The sequence below is a fragment of the Callithrix jacchus genome, chromosome 2 (assembly GCF_049354715.1).
Source record: "Callithrix jacchus isolate 240 chromosome 2, calJac240_pri, whole genome shotgun sequence".
NCBI classification, from domain to species: Eukaryota; Metazoa; Chordata; class Mammalia; order Primates; family Cebidae; genus Callithrix; species Callithrix jacchus.
The window spans coordinates 110,881,060-110,907,488 of record NC_133503.1 but is presented as its reverse complement, the minus strand read 5'-3'; the positions used below and the strand labels follow the sequence as shown (position 1 = coordinate 110,907,488).

The window sequence follows — 26,429 nt, the reverse complement described above, 5'->3', positions numbered from 1 at the left end:
TTATGTCTTTTATGGGAACCTGGATGGAGTTGGTGGCCATTATTTTTTGCAAACTAAAGCAGAAACAGAACAAATACTGCAAGTTGTTGCTTTTAAGTGAGAGGTAAATGATGAGAGCACGTGGACACATATGGGTCTACTTGAGTGTGAAGGGTGGGAGGAGGGAGAGGATCAGAAAAAAATAACTAATGAGTACTAGGCCTAGCACATGGTGACAAAATAATCTGTATAGCAAACCCCCATGACACAAGTTTACCTATGTAACAATCTTGAACAGGTGCCATTGAACATAAAATAAAAGTTAAGAATGAACAAAATTGATTTGGAAAAGAACTCAAGTGCTTCTCTTGTCCCTCGTATTCCTTTCTGTGAGCAGTGATGATAACACCACTCTGTAACTTGCTATGAATTTAAAGGGATTAGATTATATGATACATCTGAAGAACCTAGTATATGCCTTACATATTTGCGTGCATTTAAATAATGACAGATATTTTTAAATTATAATTTTTCCATGGATGGTTGTTGCTTTGCATATTTTGAAGGAATTTACTACATCAACGTTCTGGTTTCTGAATTAAAATATTTACTAAATTTCCCAAGTAGCATTATATCTCAAAGTCAATGTAAGATTTATCTATAGGAAATGTATTCTGGGTGTTTTTCTTTTCACATAAAAAAAATCATCTTAACAGTCCAGGTATGTCAATGCCTTTTATTATTTCCCCAGTTGCTAATTATTGCTTTAGAAAGATACTTCATATTTATACTGTAATTTTACATTATCCAGAGCAAATGATCCTATATTTTCAAGGTGAAATATTTCATTTTTATAAATAATTTAAATTTTATTTTAGATTCAAGGGGTACATGTTCAGGTTTCACATGGGTATATTATACCCATGTGAGGTTGGTGTGTGCATCAATGCGCATACAATTCAAAAGGTAGTTTTTCAGCTTTAACTTCCTCCCCTTCTTGCCACTTCTAGCAGTCTTCAGTATCCATTTTCTCAGTCTTTATATCCATATATACCCAATGTTTAGCTCCTGCTTATAAATGAGAACATCTGGCATTTGGTTTTCTGTTTCTATGTCAATTCACTTAGGATAATGACCTACAGTTTCATCCATGTTGCTTGAAAAGATATTATTTCACTTTTTTAATGGCTATGTAGTATTTAACAGTGTATATGTATTACATTTTTTTATTCAGTCCACTATTTGTGGGCACCTATGTTGATTCAATGTCTTTTGTATGGTAAAAAATTCTGTGTCTTTTTTTTTTGATAGAACAATCTGTTTTCCTTTGGATATGTGCCCTATAATGGGATAACTGGGTCAAAAGGTAGTTTGCTTTGAATTCTTTGAGATGTCTCCAAACTTCTTTCCACAGTGGCTGAACTAATTTACATTTCCCCCCAATAGTACATAAGTATTCCCTTTCCCTGAAGCCTCACCAGCATCCATTATTATTTTGTTTATTTATTTATTATTTATTTTTCTTATTTGGCAGGTACTGGATATCCTTATCCACTATATACATATTCTTTTTTTTTCTTTTTTCTTTTCTTTTCTTTTTTAGAGGGAAAAAAGAGAAAGAAGGGGAAAGAGGGAAAAAGGAATATTACTTCATTCCTAAAATGAGTTTCAATAATGGCCGATCAATATTTTGAGTGTTCAAAGTGGTTAATGCATATTTTATGTGTTGAAAATGGAGACCTCTATTGGGTTTATTTGTTCTGGCTCTGAGTTCAAGTCCTGGATATCGTTATCAATTTGTTGTCTCGTTGAATCTAAATCTCATTATGTGTCTTATGTATCTGGGTGTTAAGATCTCTTATTGTTACATTAATCCTTTTACTCTTGCATCCTTGTAGCTTTGGAATCTATTTTGTTTAAGTGTGAGAATTGCAACTCCTGCTTTTTATTTATTTATTTTTGCTCTCCATTTGGTTGGTGAGTTTTTTTTCATCCCCTTGTTTTGAGTCTTTGTATATCTTTAGATATATCGTTAGATTTTGTGGATAATGTATATTTTGTGTGTTTAAAATGGAGAGCTCTATTGAGTTTATTTGTTCTGGATCTTAGTTCCAGTCCCGGATATCGTTATCAATTTTCTGTCTCGTTGAATCTAAATCTCATTATGGGTCTTATGTATCTGGGTGTTAAGATCTCTTATTATTACATTAATCCTTTTACCCTTGTATCCTTGTAGCTTTGAAATCTATTTTGTCAAATGTGAAAATTGCAACTCCTGCTTTTTAGTTATTTTTGCTTTCCATTTGGTTGGTACGTTTTTTTTTTTTTTTTTTTTCCAACCCTTTATTTTGAGTCTATGTATATCTTTGGATATACCGTTAGATTTTGTCTTTATCTTTTGATTGGGAGATTTGGTCGATTTAAATTTAGGGTTGCTGCCATTTGATATTAACTGGCTATTTTGTCCTTTCATTGATAAAAATTCTTTATGTTAATGCTCTTTACTTTTTGGTGTATTTTTAGAAAGGGTCATACTGGTTGTTCCTTTCTGTGTATAATGCTTCTTTTAGAAGTTCTTGTAAAGCAGGCCTGGTGGTAATAAAATCTCTGAGTACTTGCTTGTTCATAAAAGATTTTATTTTTCCTTCAAATGTAAAGCTTAAATTGGCAGGATATGAAATTCTGGGCTGAAAGTTCTGTTCTTTAAGTATATTGAATATTGGCCCCCACTCTCTTCTAGCTTATAGGGTTTCTGTTGAGAGATCTGCTATAAGCCTAATCGGCTTACCTTTATGGGTAACTTGATCTTTCTCTCTGGCTGCCCTTAATATTTTCTCCTCCGTTTCGATCTTGGTGAATCTAACGATTATGTGCCTTGGGGTTGGTCTTCTTGAGGAATATCTTTGTGGTGTTCTCTGTATTGCCTGGTGTTGAATAGTGTCCTGCTTTGCTAAATTAGGAAAATTTTTCTGGATAATGTCCTGGAGAGTATTTTCCAGCTTGAATTCATTCTTTTTGTCATATTCAGGTACACCAATCAAGCGTATATTAGGTCTTTTCACATAGTCCCATATTGCTTGGAGACTTTGCTCATTCCTTTTTATCCTTTTTTCTCTATTCTTGTCTTGTGGTTTTGTTTCATTAAGTTGGTCTTCGACCTCTGATACCCTTTCTTCTGCTTGATCCATTCGGCTGTTTAAGCTTGTACATATTTCACTAAGTTCTCGTGTTGTATTTCTCAACTCCATAAGTTCATTTGTATTCCTCTCTATATTGTCTATTCTTTTCAACATTTCATCTAACCTTTTTTCAAAGTTCTTAGTTTCTTTACATTGGGTTAGAACAAGTTCCTTTAACTCCCAGAAGTTTCTTATCATCCACCTTTTAAAGCCTACTTCACATAATGGAACACAGTCCTTTTCCATCAGGGCTTGTTCCGTTACTGATGAGTCCTTTTCCATCAGGGCTTGTTCCGTTGCTGATGGGTTCTGATTTTGAGTATACTTGGCCTTCTTAGGCTGTTTTTTTCCCTTCATTGTAGATGAACCGCCTTTTTATTTTTTATTCTTTATTGGATTTTAGGTTTTGGGGTACATGAGCAGAGCATGCAAGACAGTTGTGTAGGAACACACATAGCAGTGTGCTTTTCTTTCCTTCTCCCCTTCACCCACATTTGGCATTTCTCCCCAGGCTATCCCTCCCCACCTCCCCCTCCCACTAGCCCTCCCCTTTTCCCCCCAATAGACCCCAGTGTTTAGTACTCCCCTTTCTGTGTCCATGTGTTCTCATTTTTCATCACCGCCTTTCTAATTAGGTTTCTGAGTCAACGTCTGACTTGTTGATTCACAGTGCTGTGATCCGAGCAACCCACTGTGGCAGCCTAAATAGCAGTGATAAGACTGATGGTGCTCTTCTGCCCGGGAATCTCTGGTCTGGCTTCCCTCTTGAGTCCGCAACAAGCGGCTCTGACGTCCCAGAGCTCCAAACTCCAGTCAGTAGGGGAAGCAGTCCCGTTGGCTCTGCATGAAGAGCTGCTGCGCCTAGACGCCGGCAAAACCACTGCGGCGGCCACAAGAGTCATGCTGGCGACCCGTGGGGCTCCTCCTCTGGGAATCGGCTAATCGGTGAGTGACGAAAATTCACCTAAAGATGTGGCATTATCTCATTCTCTGAGCTTTCACTGGGAGCTACAATCCTGAGCTGTTAGTGGTCAGCCATCTTGGATCGATCTCCTCCCATTATTTTATGTCTATTTAGTAATAGCCATTGTGAACAGTATGAGATAATATCTCATTGTGACTTTGATTTGCATTTCTCTGATAGTGATTTAGATCATTCTTTCATGTTTATTAGCTACTTGTATGTCTTCTTTTAAGATGTGTCTGTTTGTGTCCTGTGTTCATTTTTAGTGTTTATTTTTTTGTGTGTGTGTTGCTGTTGTTGTTTCGCTTGTTGAGTTGTTTGTTTAAGTTTCTTAAAGACTCATTATAGTAGGCCTTTTTGGGTACAAGATTGGTGAACATTTTCTGCCATTCTGTGAGTTGTTTTTTCACTCTGTTGAAAAAATATAAAATGCTTCATGAATGTGCATGTTATCCTTGTTCAGGGGCCATGAAAATTTTCTTTGTATCATTCATAATTTTAGTATACGTGCTGTCAAAGTGAGCCTAACTATTCCATTCTGAGGGGTGAGGGGTCAGAGTAATGAAGGATGAAAATGTCTTGAAATAGTTGAGGAAGATGCCTGAGAAGAGAGTGTGGTCCTCCAGCTGTGGTTCAGGAACAGCTACTCCTTCTTCCCAGTTTTTCTGCTCAGTCTGAAAGGTGTCAAATGCATTTTATTACAATCAACTTTTCTCTTGACCGTTTTGATAACTGCAATTAAGATGTATTTTTTACATGAAGTATTTACATGAAGACTTTCCATTTTTCAGTCTATCCCAGTCAAGATATTTTCAAATAAAATCAAATCTTACTCATTTTTATTACTTGTTTATTTTATATTTATAATCTCTGAGAAAATGTGTAGGTATATTTATATTTCTATATATATTTTATATATATTTAATATATATAGGAATATACCTAGGTATATTTATATTCCTATATGTATATTATATGTATAGGAATATATTAAGGTATATTTATATTCCTATAATTTTATATATATAGGAATATATTTAGGTATATTTATATTCCTATATATTTTATGTCTATAGGAATAATAATGTGAGATAAAGCAACACATATTTATAAATGAAGAATTGAATCATCATGATATTTATAAGTAGGAACAAATTTATAAAACCAGGTTAAAAATGTACCTGGGAAGTCTAAAAATCATGTAAGAAATCTACATCAAAATTTTCAAACTTGTTCTTAGTTGGAAAATCTTTTCTAAAAATCTAATTTTAGATAAGCCCAATATATTAGAGGAAAGAATCTCTATCATTGAAGTAATGGAATGTAAAACTTAAAAGAAGTAAGTTACAAAAAAAAAACACTTTGGGATAACAATTTCATTAATTTTTGTGGTAATAATTTGATTTTAAAATGCCAAGTTTCATTAAATAACATTTATATTTATTGTTGACATTAAAAAAGAACTTTTCTTACTCAGAAATGTAAGTTATTTGAAAAACGTAGCATGTATACAAATTGTGATTAATGTTTTGAGAATTTGCACATATCTAGTATTTGACAGATTAATCAATGATGGGCATTTTATTGAAAATAAGCAGCTGTAAGAACTTCCTAGGTATTATACAGAGTATAAGGATGAAATAGACATGATGTCTTTCTTAAGTATGTTATAGTGTAAAAAATGAATCAGTAAGTACATAAATAATTATGACACAAAGTATAAAAGATGGAAAAATAAAACATTAATTGCAGAGGAAAATAATGATTCTCTTTGGATGTTTAATTTTAGCTAGGTCTTTAAATTTATATGAACTTTATATAAGGATGAAAAGATATTTTAGGCAAATAAGTATGAAAAACCAAAAGGTTTGGAAGTATGTATCTATATGGAGATTTGTAAATATTTCACTTAGCAAAAATGGAATTATTGAAGAAAACCTATGAGGAAAGCTTAAAATTAAATTGTAGAGAACATTAAATGGTAGATTAAGGAATTGTGACTATTTTGTATTCAATAGGAAATAAATTTAATTGTATCTTTTAAAATGTTTTAATCATACTATTTTCCTATATTGGAAAATAATATTTATTTTACAATACTGAGAAAATAAAAATATACAACAAAAAATTGCCCCATATAAATCTCTGTGATCACTTTATCTTTTTCATTTTCTTTAGGGCTCTATTCAAGTATTACCTTATCAAAGAGGATTATCCTGACCACTCTATTTAAAATATAGTAACCTTCACCTATTCTGTATTGCCTAATCAATAACTGCTTCATCTTTATTCATTTTAGTTATTATTGATGGGCATAGCATTTGTGTACTTGTTATTTTTGTGTGTGTTTTTTTCTGTGTGTCATTTATTGAGAGATTCAGGAATATGTATCTTTTATTCATTCTTGTATTGCCAATACAAATAAAGTGTATATTGTAGTTGAAATTTATTAAATATTTTTAGCAAGTGAAAAATAAAGTCATACTGTACTTATTGATTTATTTGCTTGTCTATCACATATTTAAATTATCTAAAATGATCCAGGTTGCTATATCCTGGTAATATAGTAATGAAAGCAACAAACTAGATTTCTGGCTTTCATTTATGTCTGGTTCCTGTACACAAATGTTATTGCACACAGCTTGAATTTTTGAAAAATTACCTACTGCTATTTAGAACCTGACAAATAATAGGTATTTTCATTTGTTTTAGTTCATTATCATACATTTTGATGTTAAATATAATAACAAATTTAAGGATAAAAACACTAATTCTTACTTTATGTTAGAGCCATTAATATCATCTTTGCAAATTTGCTCACCAACTATTTAAGGTCTAAGAATAATCAGCACCTTTATATAAACATATGTTACATAGTATATTCTCTTTACTTATAGAGTTTACCATCCATACCTCCTTGTTAAGAGTTTTTTAAGATTTCAATTAATTGTGTTACAATTGCTGAAAAGATTATAATGTATTCAGGCTTGCTTCCAGAGATATAATCTACACAGTGTGAAAAGACTGCAAGCAGGGATATATTTCCTAAATATTGGGGTAATTCATCCATATGAATATACCACTATTTATTAATTTCTGCATTTGAACATCTCCAATACAAGCTATAAGGATGATGGTTCTTGGCCTCCTGTATTTGGGTTCATGGTGTTGAAAGAGGGCTCAGGGCATTGAGGTTAGCATCACAGTTCACTGGGGCTGAGTAACTAAAAAATGGTTAGATTTTTCATGAGGATAGTGAATACCTGCATGCATACTATCTTTTTTCATTCCATATACATGTCAGAAATACCATCACAATGCTTTCCCAATGAACACAGGCACTTTAGAGTCACTCTCCACAACTACTACACATCTGCCAGAGTTGATACGTGGTATGTGACTTAAAACTTATATTTCTCTTTCTTTCTGGTTAGGTTATTTGATGATCTTGACTACATGATAGCCAAGTTGTCTGTTTGGCTCAGTTTTTATTATCCTCAGAGTCTATCCTAGATTTGCTTTATTTGTACTGAAATAATATCAAATGAGTAAGAGGAAATTTATACCAGTTAAATATGTGATATAATTATGACAATTATAACTTCTGGGAAGTATTTCCAAATCTAGTATAATGTTATGGAGGAAACTGTAACACCTTGGAATTGGACTAAACACCATTTATCACCTAATACAACCTCTTCATTTTTTATATGAGGAAGCAGAGCTTTAGAGAAGTTCAGTGGTTTTTCCACAGGCTCACAGGCAAAGAATGGCAGAGTTCTGCGTGCCTACTATAACATTGTGTGATCCACGATAGTACCAAATAGTCTAGACTACATATAATAATTTTTCAATCCTTATATTTGAAAATTGCATTCTTTCAGACTCTGACACAAATTTAAACTGAAGGCCTAAATTAAAAGTCATCTCAGTACAAATGGAATGCCCTTGGAAATGTGGAATCTGCTCAGGCCTTCAAAAGTATTAGAAAAGAGTAGGATGAATCCTGAAGTTTAATATTAATTTCTCACACAGAAATGGCAGGATATTCTTAATCTGCTACACATCTGAAGTGGCTAAGGTTTAGTTTTGTACTTATTAATATAATTTGTAATTATTTTCAAACAGTTAGGCTTCATTTATTTATTTATTTTTCACACAGCCCCTAACTGCAGTACTTACCTCCATGATTTTGGCCATTTGACACATTCTAGAATATTTCTTAAAATTAAATAAATGTTTGTAAAGCTTTATAAAGAATTAAAAACAATATGTTAGTGTGTAATTAACAGTCATCAAATATGTCTTAGTCTGAGGGGTTTCAGTGTAAGATGATAGCATGATATAAAAAATAAAGGAAGAACATTTTTCTCTCCACAGCATGTACTTACTTTCCCGCATCAAAATGTGTACCCACATTGAAATGAAACATATTATCTTAAATTGTTGACATGCTTAGTGAAAAATAAAATTGTAAACATCTAAAAATTATAAAAATAAAAAGTATGAGAAAAATTAACGAAAAAATATATAAGGTCTTTTTTATAACTCTCTGTAAAATGCAAATTTTAAATCAGAATAGAAACCTAACATAATGTTAAATTCTAAATGATCAGCCTATGAAATATGACCCCAAACTGTCTACTTCCCTCCATCTGCATTGCCACTATTACAATAATATTTTAAGATACCTTTTTATATATTATTGCAGGTTTCCTATTGCAATAATATTTTAAGATACCTTTTTTCTAAGATTATTCTCCACTCCTTTTAATCCACTCTTTTTTTTTGGCATTCAGAATCATTTCTGCTCTTCTCTCACTTAAAAATATCCCATGAATTCCTACTGTCCTGAGAGTGAAATTTGGAATCTACCATGTATTGCTCATAAGGTCCTACATTGAACAGCCTCTACTTCTCTGACTTCATCTAGTAGCCATTTTGCTTCCTTTAGTATACTCCAACAATAGCCTTCTTCTTCTTCTTTTTTATTTTTCTGGAATTGTCAAGCCCCTTCTTTTTCTATGAACTTTGTACAGACATTCTCCAAGATTTTCTTGGCATAGACCTCTTGTCATTCACATGTAGATCAAATGTTTCCTCCTCATAGAAGCCTCTTTGGTTATTCTATCTGAAGTCATTTGCACCTTATCTTGCTTTTTCTTCAAGCAAGTATCTCAATGAAAATTATCTTGTATAATTATCTGTTTCTTCATGCCTTAATTAAGCACCTCAATAGAAGAACTTTGTCTGCCATATTTACAGGCATGTCTTATTTTATTTTGCTTCACTTTATTGTGCTTTGCATATCGTGTATGTTTTACATCTGCAAAGGTTTTTGGCACCTGTGGCTCATTCAAGGTTTGTGTCACCCCTGCAGTTTACAAATCTTTGGTAACATTTTTCTAGCAGCGTGTGCTCACTCAGTATTTCTGTGTCACATTTTGATAATTCTCCCAATATTTCAAACTTTTCAATGTTATTATATTGGTTATGGTGATCTGTCATGAGTAGCCCTTTGATGTTACTATTATAATTGTTTTAGGGAACCACAAACCACAACACATAAGACAGCAAACTTAATTACCAAATGTGTTGTGTATTCTGACAGCTCCACCACCAAGTTGTTTCCCCATCTCTCACTCTCTTTGAATGTCTCTATTCCTTGAGATACAACAATATTCAAATTATGTCAATTAATAATTCTACAATGGTTGGTAAGTGTTCAAATAAAAGGAAGAGATGCAGGTCTCTCACTTTAAATCAAAACAACTTAAGGAATGATTAAGTACAGAAAGGAATTAGAAAGCTGAGATGGGCCAAAAGCTAGGCCTCTTGTATCAAACAGGCAAGTTATAAATGGGAAGAAAAAGTATTTGAAGGTAATCAAAAGGGTTTCCTACTCCAATAAACACATGAATATCATGAAAGTGAAACAGGCTCATTGCTGATATGGAGAGTTTTAGTCATCTGGATAGAAGATAAAACCAGTCTCGACATTTACTTTAGCCAAAGCCTAATCCAGAGCAAGGTCATAATTCTCTTTAATCCCATGGAGTCTGAGAGAGGTGAAGAAGCTGCAGGAGAAGTTTCAAGCTAGTAGAGATTCATTTTTGAGGTTCAAGGAAAAAAGTCATCTGTACAAAGTGCAAGGTCACGCAGCAGGTTGCTGATGTAGAAGCTATAGCAAGTTACCCAGAAGTCTAGCTTAGATAATTGATGAAGGTAGGTATCCTAAGCAGTAGATTTTCAATAGAAATTAAATGCCCTACTATGGGAAAAACATACCATCTAGGACTTTTATAGCTAGAGTTGAGAAGACAATGCTTGGCTTCAAATTTCAAAGTACAGGCTGACTCTCTTCGTAGGGGCTAGTGCAGCTTGTAACTTTAAGTTGAAGCCAATGCTTGTCTACATTCCAAAAATTATATGACCCTTCAGAATTAAAGTGTATCTACTCTAACTGTGCTCCACAGATGGAACAATGAAGCATATATGACAGCACATCCGGTTACTGCATGGCTTACTGAATATTTTAAGCCCATAGTTGAGATCTACTGTTTAGAGAAGAAAAAATTCCTTTCAAAATATTATTGTTCATTGGCAATGTACTCGGTCACCCAAGAGCTCTCATGGAGATTTCATTAATGTTGTTTTCTTTCCTGCTAACACAGAATCTGTTCTGCAGCCTATGGATCAAGAAGTAACTTCTACTTTCATGTCTTACTATTTAAGAAATACATTTTATAAGGCTATAGCTGCCATAGGCAAAGTAAAGTGAAATCCTACTAGAAAGGGATTACAATTCAAAATTCCATTAGAAACATTAATGATTCATGGGAGGAGATCAGACTACCAACATTAACAGGAGTTTGAAAGAAGTTGATTTCAACTTTCATAAATGACCTTCCATATTTTAATACTTTACTGGAGAAAGTAACAGGATATGTGGTGGAAATAACAAGAGGACCAAAATTAAAAGTGGAGCCTAAAGATGTGACTGAATTGCTGCAAACTTATTTTAAATTTTGAGTGGATGAAAATTTGCTTTTTATGGAATAGCAGAGAAAACAGTTTTGAGATGGAATCCACTCCTGGTGAAGATGTTGCAAACATTGTTTAAATGTTATCAAAAGATTTAGACTGTTACAGAAATTTAGTTGATAAAGCAGTGATACAGTTAGAAATGATTGACTCCAATTTTGAAAGGTCTACTGTGAGTAAAATGCCATCAAACAGCATCACATGCTGTGGATGAGGGAGGAGTCAATCAATGTAAAAACTTTATAGCGTGCTATTGTAAGAAATTGACATAATTACCTCATCTTTTAGCAATCACTATCATTATTAGTCAGCAGCCATTAACATTGAGGTTGGGCAATTACCACTAGAAAATGTTACATACAATGAGCTGAAGGCTCAGTTGATTATTAGCATTTTTTAGCAATAAAATTTTTAAAATTAAAGTATGAACATTTTTATGCATAATCCTAGTGCACACAAAATAGACTATAGTACAGTATAAACACAACCTTTATATGTATCAAGAAACAAAACAAGAAGTCATGTGACTCACTTTATTGAGATATTCACTTTATTGCAGTGGTCTGGAAACCTAATTCACAATATCTCTGAGGTTTGTCTATACTACTGTATCTTAAGGATCTATATCAGTGCTTAGCACATATTAAACACTCAACTATTTCTTAATACTTATAATGAATATCACCATCTCCTAATCCTCAAGTTTTATTTCATCACCCAGTGAAGTAAATGTATGTAGAAATGATAAAGTGTGTAGTTTTAGAAATAGTACAGAAAATGATTATCTTAACATTTTATATTATCATTAATACATTTTCAAAATTGTTGATAATAGACAGATGAGGAGAATAAAAACATTAATAAGTTATGTTATAAAGTAATTCCTCATTCCTCTTTTTTTGTTTTTGTGTGCAGATTATACAGACAAATGATCTTTTGGAAACTATATTTACAATGAACATAGTAGTAGAGAAAGTATGGTCTTCCAGCTGAGTAGCTTGAAAGGAAATAATTGCAATTTCTTCTCCTTATTATCTGGCAGGTCTTTCCTTTTAATTTTTTTGGTATATACTTTTTCCGTTTGTCAGAGGTAATCTGTGAGTCACTATTATATTTAGAAGACAATTTGATTCAAGGACTTCATGAAATGGAGAATAACACTATTAGGTGATCAGAAATTCATTATAATAACATATTTTCACAAAGCTAAAAGACTACTCTTCAAAAGAAAACTAGCTCAGCTTTAAAACATTTATTTTGTATTCTGTATTACAAATGCATAATTTTTTAAGGCCTAAGATAACTAATGTAAAGATAAGGTCATCTGCCCCACATAAAACTTTCATAATCAGTATTCCACTCTTGTATTTGCTTTCTCTAAGGACTGACAAAGAGATCACTGGATTCTTTATCAAATGTTACAGCCTCCTACATATATTGAAGCTTTCTAACATTACCAAAATTCTACATGTATTAATTTGATTAAATGTTATTTTTTCAAGGTAATATTTTTGTTATTAATTTTGAATAAACATTTATTGAATTCAGACAATGAGCATAATATTTGACAAGTGACATAAACAACATGAACATGCATGTTTTGCAAAGAAAACGTCATAATCATTTTAAGTTTGAAAACAATTTTTTTCAATGTTCACAGGAGAGAGAAATCTAAGTTTTAAGAAATTATAGATTATTCAAATATTTGAGTTTTCATAAAAGAAGACTTTGGGGATGTTTGCATACATTTGTTTCCTTGTTTTATTATTATTTTGATTATTTCAGTCTTGAATCATGTAAATAAACATTTTAATTTTTCAGTTTATATTTCTCCCATGTATAAGTAAGTGGCAAAAATATTTTGGGTTCCTGCTTAGTGCAATGATCTGTGTTAGAAAAATGTGATTGTGATATAATCATTTTTCTCTTATGATAAATTAGAGGTTGGATTTAAACATGAAGTGAGGGAAAATCACAGAGTGATGTTAAAATTGTAGTACAAATTTTCAAAAATTAGAGGATGTTATAAAAGTAGATAACTGTGGTTGCTAGTAACCAGGATCTCATAAGATGTTGAAATTTAAGAAGTTAAAGTTTAAGATGAATCTGGCATAATTGATAGGATGTCAGCCATGTATACTTGTGGAGAAAAAGCATTCTAGGCCGGATGCAGTGGCTCACACCTGTATTCCCAACACTTTGGGAGGCTGAAGCAGGCACATCACCGAGTCAGGAGATCAAGAATATCCTGGACAGCATGGTGAAACTCCTATATACTAAAAATACAAAAATTAGCTGGGTGTGGTGGCAGGTGCCTGTAGTCCCAGCTACTCAGGAGGCTGAGGCAGGAGAATCATTTGAACTGGGGAGGTGGAGGCTGCCGTGAGAAGAGATCACGCCATTGCACTCCCGCCTGGCAACAGAGGGAGACTCCATCTCAAAAAAAAAAAAGAAAGAAAGAAAGAAAGAAAAAAAAAGGAAAAGCATTCTAGGTAGAAGAACCAATAATTTAAAGTCTCTAAGATAGTAAAGCCCCGTACAGAGTCAAGGAGCCACATGAAATGAGGGTGGCTAGACCATAGTGAGTAAATGAGGGAGTGCTGGATGAAATTGTGTAGATTAGCAGAGCTCACAAAGATCTGCTGGCAATTGTAGTATATTTCATTTTATATATATGTATATATATACACACACACATATATATACATACACACATATATATATATAATATAAATACATATTGTATATACACCTACATGTATATAGACATATATACATAGTCCAAGAGTTCTGTAGAGAATGAATTTGAATGAAAGGAAAACAGAGTGATGAAAATATTTAGAATAATACCATGATTTTATACAAAAGAAATCTTAGTGTCTTGGTATAGGATTGTGGCAGTGGATTTACAGAAAATTTAATGGGCTCTCATTACATATCTGTGGTAAACCATAACTTGATGGAAATTGGGAGTAGAAAAGCATAACTTGAATATTTTTCACTCAAGCCATTCAAATATTAGAAAAGTACTGATTGTGGTGGTTAAAGTCAAGAGTTAAGATCTGAGCAGCTTGAGCTAAAGTATAAATGTGTATATACCTATCAAGATCAATTGTAGAATGAGAAGAAAAATCTGACATTCATTAATTTTTTTTATATCATGAGAATTAGTTCATCTGCAGAGGCAGTATATAGAGAAGATATGGGGCCTGGACCAAGAAATGACATCTTGAGGTCTCGGTAACATGGAGAAATTTGCAAAGCGGTGTGTGAAGGAGCAGGCATTAAATATGTGGAAAATCAGAATTATACATTGTTATAGAACATGAGAGAAAAAACAGTTTATAAAGCACAGAATCATCTTTGTCAATGATGCTATGTTATTAAATAAAGTAAATATATAAAATTGTATTTATGGCTTTGAAAAACTGAAGGTTGTTAGTAATTTTAATTGAAATCGATTCATTGATGCCATGGTTAAAGTCACTTGGAGTGGTATGAGGAATTAATGTGATTATGACACACTTGAAAGGAGAGATGTAAGCAATTTTTCGGAGAAGTTTATGGGAGTATTTTGTTAATGAATAATATAAATTCAAGAAAAACTAAGATAAATTGACTTGAGAAATGATAGAGCAATTTTATATGCTGATGAGAATAATCTAAGAGGGAGATGTTGATAGTGAGGAAGAAAAAGACTGAGGAAATAAAATACTTATTGACTCTCAGGGAGGAAAATATCTACCTATGATAAGGAAGATAAACATTTGATTCATTGAAACAGAAGGGAGGATGCTGAAGCAGAAAACAGATACCTCAGTGTTTGTAGATTTTGTCATGGGGAGATGAGTGAGCCCTATTTCAAAAGTTTGTGTTTTCTCAAGTATGCTAAAAGCAAGGTCAATGGCAGAAAGTAAGTGGGAGGCCCATTTCCATTTAGAGGGATGAGACTCCAGGAGACAGAACTTCTTAGATAAATCTGAATTCATAATGACATTTGTCATTACCTAACGCCTAATTTCATGATACTCTCTGATGACATTTGGCCATTCAGGCTGTTAGCAAACTTGTCCATGGCAGATCCACAAAAGTGGGAGGCAGTGGGGTGCAGAGGTGTGGAGATAAATGACACGGAATAAAAGGCTAAATTGACCCAGTTGTACTAGATTTTTTAAGATTGGGCCACAGTGGTCTAGAAGTCACAAAACTATTAGCACCCTGGGTGTGAGTGCCTCCACTACAATCTCAAGATATTTAAGCTGCATACCTCCAGTATTATTAACGAACTATCTAAAAAGAATCAATATATTCTAAGTATCTCTGTGTCTGCCTCTACACATTTTTCCTATAAACTCAAAACTGTCAGCCTTGAAAATATCTGGGAATTTGAACTAGGAAAAATAGTGTGTGTGTGTGTGTGTGTGCGCGCGCGTGCACGCACGCGCGCATACGTGTACATAGGGATCCAGTTTTCCATATTGTTTTACTCCTCATTTCTGCAACTTCATCAAAGTCTTCTCCACGTTCTGCCATATTATTTTAAGTCAGTTCTCTAGATAATGATAAGAACTTTGCAGCATTCAATAATCAGATTGCTGTTTGTCTATTTCTTGTTTGTTTTCATTTGGGCAACTGTCATTTTCATCTGGATATGTTTTTTACTAATGCCAGGTGGCTTCCATTGCATAGATTCAATGCATTTACATATTTGAAAAAACAAATTGGATCTTCTCCCCCAATTTTTCCTCTTTTGTGGGGGGTTCTATTACTTGATAGAGAAATGTTGAGTCAACCTTTCTCAGGGATAATTTTAGAAACACTGACAGAGCCTCCATTTTGAATATTACATAATCTCTGGCATATCATGGCTGGGAATGCTTTCTGAAGCTTTGTAAGATAGTTGCAGAGTTACAAAGTGCTTAAATTTACTCAAGTCCTTAACCTTTCCCTATTTACATTTTTCATAAGCCTTGCGTCTTCAACCTTGGATATCTTCTGGGCTCTGTTGGAGAATATTCTTAAATTACAGGCTAATGCATTCCTTGTCCATACTGAACAGGGCTCATATTTCTTCTTCACTCTATCTGATCCTATCTACACTTTATCTTCCAGAAAGTTTATCTTACTAGATAAGCATTATATTCTACTTAATGTAATAATTGTCTTCTTCCTCAATGGTAAAGAGAAATTCTATTAACATTGCTTTTGTTATTGCCTATTGTTTTATATGTTTCATTTTTTTTTCTTCTGATATGTTTGAAAGGATAAGAGCTACTTTTGTAATTTGGGTACTGACAAAATCAGATTTTTTTTAATAGATTATACTATAATATATAATCTACATATAATATATAGATTAAATGAGGTAATTATATTACATTTTTCTCTATTGTGTAGGATATATTTGCAATGTTGACTTTTATCCTGAATGTCATATGTAACATGAACATTGACAAACAGGACTATATAAAAGTTGGTGTTTGGTATAGTTAAGAATAAGGCTGGCATTACTTGTAAAGAATTGTTAAATGAAGTAGGAAGGTCTGAGATAGTTATATAAGTGTGTGATAAGAATGAGAACTATGATGAGAGGCTGAATATTACTTGAAGCTGAATTTGTCTTAATAGATAAAAACACATGATAAACATTGGAACTCCCCAACATTAAAAATGGGCTGTCTTAGAGTGGTGAGCTCTTTGTACTGGAGGAACATTCAATCAGGAGGCATGCATTTATCAAGTATGATGTGGAAGTAATTCTTTCACTAGAGAGGCGGTTAGATTGATGTTTCTTTCAAATTGAATAGCCTATGATTTTGTGAGGGTCAAATTGAAAATACTATCTCTTAAAGGATTATCTAGTATTTTCTGAGATATATCAATATTTGCCATTTTGAACCTAGAGAAGCAATAATAGTTTAAAACCAGAAGGACACAACAGATTGCAAACAACCTAAACTATTAGAAGAAATAAATATTCAATATAAAAAGCAAAGAAAACACAGATTCTTTTAAATAATAAAATCCAAAACAAATATGAAAACAGTTCATATAAATTGACTGAACAAAGAACCAATCTCTTGCAGGTAAATAAGGTAAAATCATTCACCTAAGATGAAAGATCATTCAAATTAGAGTATAAAACAAAACTTAATCACGTATTATTTGCAAGCACAGGTCTATAATAATGACTTGGAAAAGCTGAAAAAAAGTGAAAGAGCCAAGTTCAATGAATAAAAGAAAACAAAAACTCAAACTCGAGGAAAGTAAGGGTCACCTTCTTAATAATAGTTTGTATGGTATTAAGAACAAAAACACTAAAAATGATAGCAATACATTGTATAAATCAAACTGATGATATATCTGCTGTGAAAATTTGTGTTCCAAATAATATCACACGATTCATTTACTCCTTGAGCAGTTTTCATATGTCAGCCAACATTCTAGGCTTTGCGGTTATATAATAAACAAATTGTGCAGAAAGCAGAAACTGGACCCCTTCCTGACACCTTACACTAAAATTAACTCCAGATGGATTAAAGATTTAAACATAAGACCTGGCACGATAAAAACCCTAGAAGGAAATCTAGGCAAAACTATCCAGGACATAGGAGTAGGCAAGGACTTCATGACCAAAACACCAAAAGCATTGGCAACAAAAGCCAAAATAGACAAATGGGACCTAATGAAACTCCACAGCTTCTGCACGGCAAAAGAAACAGTCACTAGAGTGGATCGGCAACCAACAGAATGGGAAAAAATGTTTGCAGTTTACCCATCTGACAAAGGGCTGATATACAGAATTTACTAAGAACTCAAACAGATTTACAGGAAAAAAACAAACAAGCCCATTCAAAAGTGGGCAAAGGATATGAACCGACACTTTATGAAAGAAGACATATATGAGGCCAACAATCATATGAAAAAATGCTCATCGTCACTGGTCATCAGAGAGATGCAAATCAAAACCACATTGAGAGACCATCTCACGCCAGTTAGAATGGCGATCATTAAAAAATCTGGAGACGACAGATGCTGGAGAGGATGTGGAGAAAAAGGAACACTTTTACACTGTTGGTGGGAGTGTAAATTAGTTCAACCATTGTGGAAGACGGTGTGGCGATTCCTCAAGGCCTTAGAAATAGAAATTCCATTTGACCCAGCAATCCCATTACTGGGTATATACCCAAAAGACTATAAATCGTTCTACTATAAGGACACATGTACACGAATGTTCATCGCAGCACTGTTTACAATAGCAAAGACCTGGAATCAACCCAAATGCCCATCGATGATAGACTGGATTGGGAAAAATGTGGCACATATACACCATGGAATATTATGCAGCAATCAGAAATGATGAGTTCGTGTCATTTGTAGGGACATGGATGAATCTGGAGAACGTCATCCTCAGCAAACTGACACAAGAACAGAAAATGAAACACCGCATATTCTCACTCATAGGCGGGTGATGAAAAATGAGAACACATGGACACAGAAAGGGGAGTACTAAACACTGGGGTCTATTGGGGGGAAAAGGGGAGGGCCAGTGGGAGGGGGAGGTGGGGAGGGATAGCCTGGGGAGAAATGCCAAATGTGGGTGAAGGGGAGAAGGAAAGCAAAGCACACTGCCATGTGTGTTCCTACGCAACTGTCTTGCGTGCTCTGCTCATGTACCCCAAAACCTAAAATCCAATAAAAAATTAAAAAAAAAACACAAAAAGAACGCATTTTATTTTCTAATAAAGCTGATATCCTTACTGGAAAAATAGAAAATAAAGGGAACGGATAGTATTATAAAGAAAATCTAGCACTGAAGAAGGTAGCACAACTTACTAATATAAGACTTTATTTCATGTCTCTTAATGCATGACAATTCAAATAAACAAAAAGCAAGCAAATATTCTATATCCCAGAGGCAGACAACAAATTAATTCTTCTCTCAAATGTTCAGAGAACAGACATAAAACTTAGGAATATCTCAGTAACAAACATGGAAATATGATCAAACTATTTTCTTTTCTAAAGTTAAAAGAAGTTGAAAATGTGTTATGGTTAGGAAAAAGATACTATTGTATGAAACAAATAAATAAAAGTTTTGTACACACAGAAATTTTCTTTTAGAATATACACATGTAAAATTTTTGAAGATATAGATATTAATAGAAATAAAAATACGACATATTTCAAGGGAATGAGATTTTGTTGAAGCAGTCATATGACAGAAAATAAATGAATTCAGCCCTCAATATAGGTGTTATAAACCAAAAGCAATAAATTTAGGAAAAGCCTGAAGGTAAAAAGTTTCAGGCAAATGTCAAGTGAATATTAATAGATTAGAATTAAAATGAAAGAATCAGTAAGTTGATACATGAATTGGTTCATTGTACTAAAAAAAGTAAATGAAATGTGAGCTCACCAAAGAAAATGTAGAAATCTTAAATAGTATAACATTATAAATGAAAATATAAAAAATCACAAATATAAGAAGTTAAAATTTATAAGAAGAAATTTTGTTCAATACTCTGCATAAAATTGAGGTGTAGAAAATTTAATCACACACATTCACCCAGAGTTTATAGAGAATGCCCCTCTATATGATCTTAATTCTTACTAGTTTTCTTACATTACCTCTGACCTCTTTTCTTCTTTGCTCTCACGCTGGCCTTCATGCTATATTTTTTTTCTGTGCAGAAGCAAGGCCTCATCTCAGCCGTAGGACCTTTGCACTTCCTGGTCTTTCTGACTTAGAACATTTTTTTTTTTTTTTTACTGATAGCCACTGCATTCCCTTATTGCCTTAACTTTTAAGCTCAAATGTCATCCTATCAGAAAGACTTTTTCTAACTACTCTGTATAAAATACACCCCACCTTGTATCTCTGTTATGGATTGAATGCTTGTTTCCCCCAATTCTTATGTGGAAGTCCTAACCCACAATGTGACTGTAATTGGAGGTAGAATCTGTGAGAAGGTGATAACAATTAAATGATGTCTGAAAGTGAGGGCTGTAATCTGAAAATATATCCATAATTATTAAGTATAAAAACAGAATCATGTCTAATAGTAAAACCTTAAAAAATAAAAAACACATTGGCTACATTAATACTAAAAACTTCTACTGTTTAAAAGACATTTAAAAATTAAGATAATAAGCAACTTTCAGGATAAAATATTTGAAAAATGCATAGCTGATAAAAATTGGTATCCAGAAAATGAAAAATCAAAACAGAAACAAAAACTTTTAAAATCAATAATAAGAAATAACCTAGCAAAAAGAAAAAGGATAAAAGGTTTGAACAGACTCTCCACCAAAGCTAAGATTTCACTGGCAAATACATATATAACAAGATGCCTTATGCATATACATAAACATATAACAACCATTATTAGTTGTTAGTGAATACAAACTAAGATCAGTTGAGATACCACTACACACCTATTAAAATGATTTAAAAACATAAAATTGTTGATAGCAAGTGCTGGTAATGATTGGAAGCAGCCAAAATGCTCACTACTGATGGTGAGCCTACAAAATGATAGCCACTTAGGAAAATATTGTGACATTTTCTTTTAAAATTAAATGTATCATTATTATTATACTAAGCAATCAATCACCCTGGTAGATATTTATCCAAAATGAAATAGATATATCCATTTGAAGACCTCTATGTAAATATTTATAACAGCTTTATTCTTAAATATCCAACACGAACTAAATACCTCAACACAAACTAAATATCTCTCAACTGTTTATCAAATGGATAAAACATTGTGGTACGTAATACAATTTTAAAAAAAGAATGTATAATGCAACAACATAGATACATCTGAAACATTATACTGAATGAAAGCAAGCCACACAATAAAGGCTACATGCAATTAAATTTTTATGACATGTTGAAAAAATGCAATAGTATAGAAACCAAAATCAGATGAGGGACTGAAGGCAGGATAGGAAAATGACTTCAAAGTGACACAAAGTAACTTTCTGGGGTGATAGGAATGCTTATATTTTTATTGTAGTGGTGATTACACAACTTTATATATTTCTGAAAACTCAGAAAAAAGTACGCTTCAAAATTCAAAGTGTAGGTTTTCCTCTATGTATATTGTACTCAAATAAATCCGATTTTAAATGTTTTCTCTCAAGAAAAATAGCAATAAATCATTTTAATTATCAAATTGACAAGTGTCCAAGCATTAGATGATGTATCTTTGCCTGCCTGCTAGTGCTTGCAGAAAGCAGTACTTCCATACCTAACTAGTGAAGTATAAATTGATCTAACAGTCATGTAGAATAACTTGGCTACTGCTATAACAATTTATATGCCACTTGATGCCTCAAATCCTCTTCTAGGAATTTATATCAGAAAATGTAATTTTATATACTCACAACTAGTCATATACAATACTAATTGGAGTGTTTCTCTAATTTTGAAACAGTGTAAATGTTCATCAGTAAAAGTCTAGTTAAATAAATTATGGAATATTTATGCATTCTATGTAACCATTTAAAAATTGCTCAATTTTGCAGATATAAATGGTCATGCAACAAAATATAGTATAAATAGAAAACAGGCAAGTGCCAGATCATTGAGTATAATATGATAATGTTTATCACTCAAAGCATATGCATATATATACCTATATGAATAGAATATCTATGGAAGTAGGCACAAGCAACTATTAACCACATTAACACATGGTAAGGGTGAACTGGCAAATGAAAGGCATGTGTGGAAAAAAAAGTTATTATACTTCATGATTTGTTTTTATAATCCTTTCATTATTTTATGTGAGTTGCATGTATCTAAGATCCATTACAGTAAATATTTTAAAAGAACAACAAAGGAAAAAGAAGACATAAATTAGAAGTGTTTAATGACAATGACCTTGATCATGTCTGACTCTCCTTCCCTTTTCCCAGCGTTGCTGGAGTAAGAATGAGTTAGGGCAGAAAGACATCAGATTCTGAGTCATGCAACTGTTCAGATTTGGGAAATCATCCTCCATGATGCTGGGTGACAGCCCAGTGAAAGCAGCCAAGAGTAGAGCTTGCCTTGTTTTCCTATTTGGGGTGAAAATTAACCAACCAACTAAACAAACAAAATGTCTACACAAACAAACAAATGAAACCAAGTCATCTTGAAGTGCCTCATTCTACTCACTGGTCAGTTTTATTACTAGTAAAGAGAATGATAGTATGACTAGGTGAAAGTTGCCAACTTCAAGTAAGAATCCGGGTGGCCAGATATTCCTTCTTTGTTCCTTAGTAGAGACGTCACTCTTCACTTTTTCTGGTTTGTTGTTTGTCACCACTTGGCTTCGAGAACAGAGACTACTATATTTTACTTAATTCTCTGTTTCCTACTTCTTGAGAAACAGACTTATTCTATTGCTAAAAAAAAATATTAAAAAGTCATGAACAGAAAAATAAAAATAAAATTTCACTCTGAGTACTAAGACATCAAAAGGAAGAAGATAACAAAAAAATTTAGAAGAGTTGGTTTTTATTACTTTTTGTTAAAGAAGGTTTTGTGATATATATTAGGTCTGCTAAACAGAAGCAAAAAGGGCAAAGTGTTTCTAGTTCTAAACCCACAAAATTTGAAGTAAAAATTCAATATATACACTAAAAGGGAAGATAACCAGGAAAAACCTAGCCAAATAAATTCTATGGTATTATAAAAAATTATTAAACTTGTATTTGTATTTTAAAATCTGGAAAAATTGAATTAATAATAAAAGCATACTAAACCGAACTTTCTCAATTTTGGATGGCTTACCAGGCACATTTTACAAAACATTCAAGATAACCCCTACATATGCAACTTCCAAAAACAGAAAGAAAGTAAAGGATTTCAAACTTATTTTATTAATCTAAACAACCAGTTTCTAAAACTAGATAAATGCTGCATAACTTTTATAGGACCATTTATTTCACTTATAAAAATGTGTTCCTGAGAACTTTGGCTCATGCCTGTAATTCTAGCACTTTAGGGGGCCAAGGTGTGGAGACAACCTGAGGTCAAGAGTTCAAGACCATCCTGGCCAATGTGGTGAAAACCTGACTCTACTAAAAAAAAAAAATTAGCTGGGCATAGTGGTGCACACCAGTAGTCCAAGTCTCTGGAGGCTGAGGCACAAGAATCAATTGAGCCCAGGAGGTGAAGATTGCAGTGAGCTGAGATTCCACCACTGCACTCCAGCCTGGGCAACAGAGTGAGACTCCATCTAAAAAAAAAAATTGTTGCCTTTAGAAATATTTTGAAACTCCCACCTAGACAAAACAGTGTAATTGAAATAATAATTCATCATAAATAAAAGGGAGGATGATTTAGTATTAGAAAATCTGTTGGTGTTATCTACAAAATGATGGACTGAAGGTGAAAAAAAACTTAAGATTATCTAAATTAATGGAGAAAAAACATTAGAGAAACAAAAGTGGTCATAATAAAAGGTCTTATCATTGTAGAGATAAAGCCTATCTCAACTAAATAATGAAAATTAAACGTCATACTTTATGGAAAAATGTTAATTCACTTGCAAACAAGAGAAGAATACTTATCATTTCTTATAAATGACAAATGCAAAAGTGGAAGCTCTGGCTTGTCAAATAAATAAAGCAAGAAGAAATGAGTATGAGATATGAAAAGGAAAGGTCAATAGTTTTCAATGTTTGTGGATGAAACAAGGATCAATGCAGAATAGTTACTGTACCAGCAGGACTAATAAAAGTTGCAACGAGTTTGCCAGATAAGAGAGCAATCAAAAAATATTGCTAGAAAATAAAACCGAATAAGATGTGTTAGCATATGCATATTTATAAATATACAATGTTATAGTTATAAATAATAACATAATTAATGTGCAATATCAACTAAAACATGAGTGATTCGGTTAAGAAATAAAATGTAAATTTTGTATTAAAAACATTAAAGTTGTATTAAATACTAAAAGCTGAATAATTTGAGAGGTGTATAATGTCTATTGATGGGTCAAAATAATCTATTTAAATCTCGATCAGAATCCTAAAAAAATTTTTGAGGCACTAACGACTTACTCTAAAATTAATATGGAAACTACAAGTCTGCAAATATTCAGATCAACTTTAAATATTAAAGTCAAGGTAGATTATACTAATTGTAAAAGATGGCAGCCAACAATACTTATATTAGAGAAAATGTGTGAAAACTACTTTTGCAGGGAGGGAGTGAAAACTGGAGTGGATAAGGCATACTTAAAAATGATCCCCTAAATAACCCAAAAACTGAGATCTAAGAGAAATAAACAAACAAAAATAGACTTCAGTATATAACTACTAAATATTTATGGTCAACAAAATTTATCAGATACAAATTAATAAATGGATAATACATTCAGAGAAGTTATTCACAATGTCTAAAATTGGCAAATGCTTAGTATAAAATTAATATCTGAAAATGAACAAGTAGAACAAAGGACACATAAGATGATAATAATTTATATAACAAAAAAGCTGAATTGCTAAAATGCTTATGAGAATATACTCAACCACAATTGAAGTCTGAAATACACAAAATTTGAGTAGGATTCTATGTAAGAGTTAGGTTGACCAAAATGAGAGAGTCTTATAATAACAATTTTGGTAAACACTGAGCAAGCTGCAGTCTTAATGCATTGCTAATAGGTGTGTAAAGAGATACAGCAATTTTAAAGAATTGTCAGAACTATTAAAGGAACAAAAATGCCTATATATCTTGCTATAAATACAGAGAAAATTCAAAGTTGAACCAGAAAGAGATATGTTAAAGGAGGTTTGCCACTTAGTTATCCTAAAATAAGAAAACGGATAATTGTGTGAGATATAACTGATGCCATGTAGACTAATTTACAAGAGCGAGAAATGAGAAACTAGATGCGGTTAAGAAACCATGGATAAATCTTAAAAACATTCTATGGAAAAAGTAATAAGAAACAAATCAAGTTTGATGGGACAACATTTACATAAATTAAAACACATGCTTAGAGATTTCTTTTATAGTGCAGTGTGGAAATAGTCATGACAAGTATTCCTGCTAAAACAAACTGAAAAAAAAAAAAAACACCTGTTTTAGAAAAGGTCATAGTTCTGCTGAAGTAGAGAGAATGAGCAGTGTTAAGATTCTATAGTGTGTAGAACCCAGATTTGAGCTCATCATCTGCAGCCACTTTTTGTCCTAGGGACATTAGTTGACTCTAGGTGCCATCAAGAGGCTAAATATTTTCAGTAAAGTCTTTGAATTTGGATTTCTCCCCACAATACAATATTAGTAGTCCTAGAATGTTCAGAAACTGCCACCTACTATCTTAAGATATGTGGTAGGCAGAATAATCGCCCTCCAAGTAAGTCTACACCCTAAGCTTTGAAACTTGTCAACATTTTACCTAACACGCAAAAGGCACTTTGCAGATGTGATTACGAGTATAGACCTTCCAACAAGGAAATTATCCTGGATTATACATATGGGCCCAATATAATCACATGAATCCTCCAAACTGAGAAACATTCTTGGCTCAATAAGATATATGAGATGAAAAAGAAGTATACATTTGAAGTACTGGAAGAACATGATATGGCTGCCTTTGAAAATGAAAGAAGGCCATAAGTCATGGAGGGCAGCAACCTCTAGATCCTGGGAAGGGCTGTACCCAGTAGCCAACAAGAAAGTGATGTTCTTGGTTCTGCAACCTCACAGAACTGAATTCTGCTAACAACACAACTAATCTAAAAATCCTCCCTTACAGCCTCTAGAAAAAAATGAAGCCCACAGACACTTCAGTAGTTGCCTGGTGAAACCTGTGCTAGACTTTTGGACTCCTGACTTACGGAAATGCAAGCAAAAAATGTGTTGTTCAAGCCCCTAAATTTGTGGTTGTTTGTAATGACGGCAATAGAAAACTAGTACTAATAAAGAGAATATTCAGATGATCAATTTTTTTTATTGCATTTTAGGTTTTGGGGTACATGTGCAGAGCATACAATACAGTTGCATAGGTACACACATGGCAGTGTGTTTTGTTTGCTTTCTCCCCTTCACCCACATTTGGCATTTCTCCCCAGGCTATCCCTCCCCAATTTCCCCTCCCACTGGCCCTCCCCTTTTCCCCCCAATAGACCCCAGTGTTTAGTACTCCCCTCTCTGTGTCCATGTGTTCTCATTTTTCATCACCCGCCTATGAGTGAGAAAATGCGGTATTCCATTTTCTGTTCTTCTGTCAGTTTGCTGAGAATGATGTTCT

The 26,429-nt window shown here is 33.0% G+C and overlaps 1 non-coding gene across 1 annotated transcript; it reads right to left on the bottom strand.

Annotated features, from left to right (window-relative positions):
• Positions 1 to 4,540: 4,540 nt before the first annotated feature.
• On the bottom strand, positions 4,541 to 4,646 carry LOC118151877 (U6 spliceosomal RNA). The gene has a single exon (XR_004740279.1). It is a non-coding gene; the product is annotated as a U6 spliceosomal RNA (small nuclear RNA).
• Between the last annotated feature and the right edge of the window lie 21,783 nt (positions 4,647 to 26,429).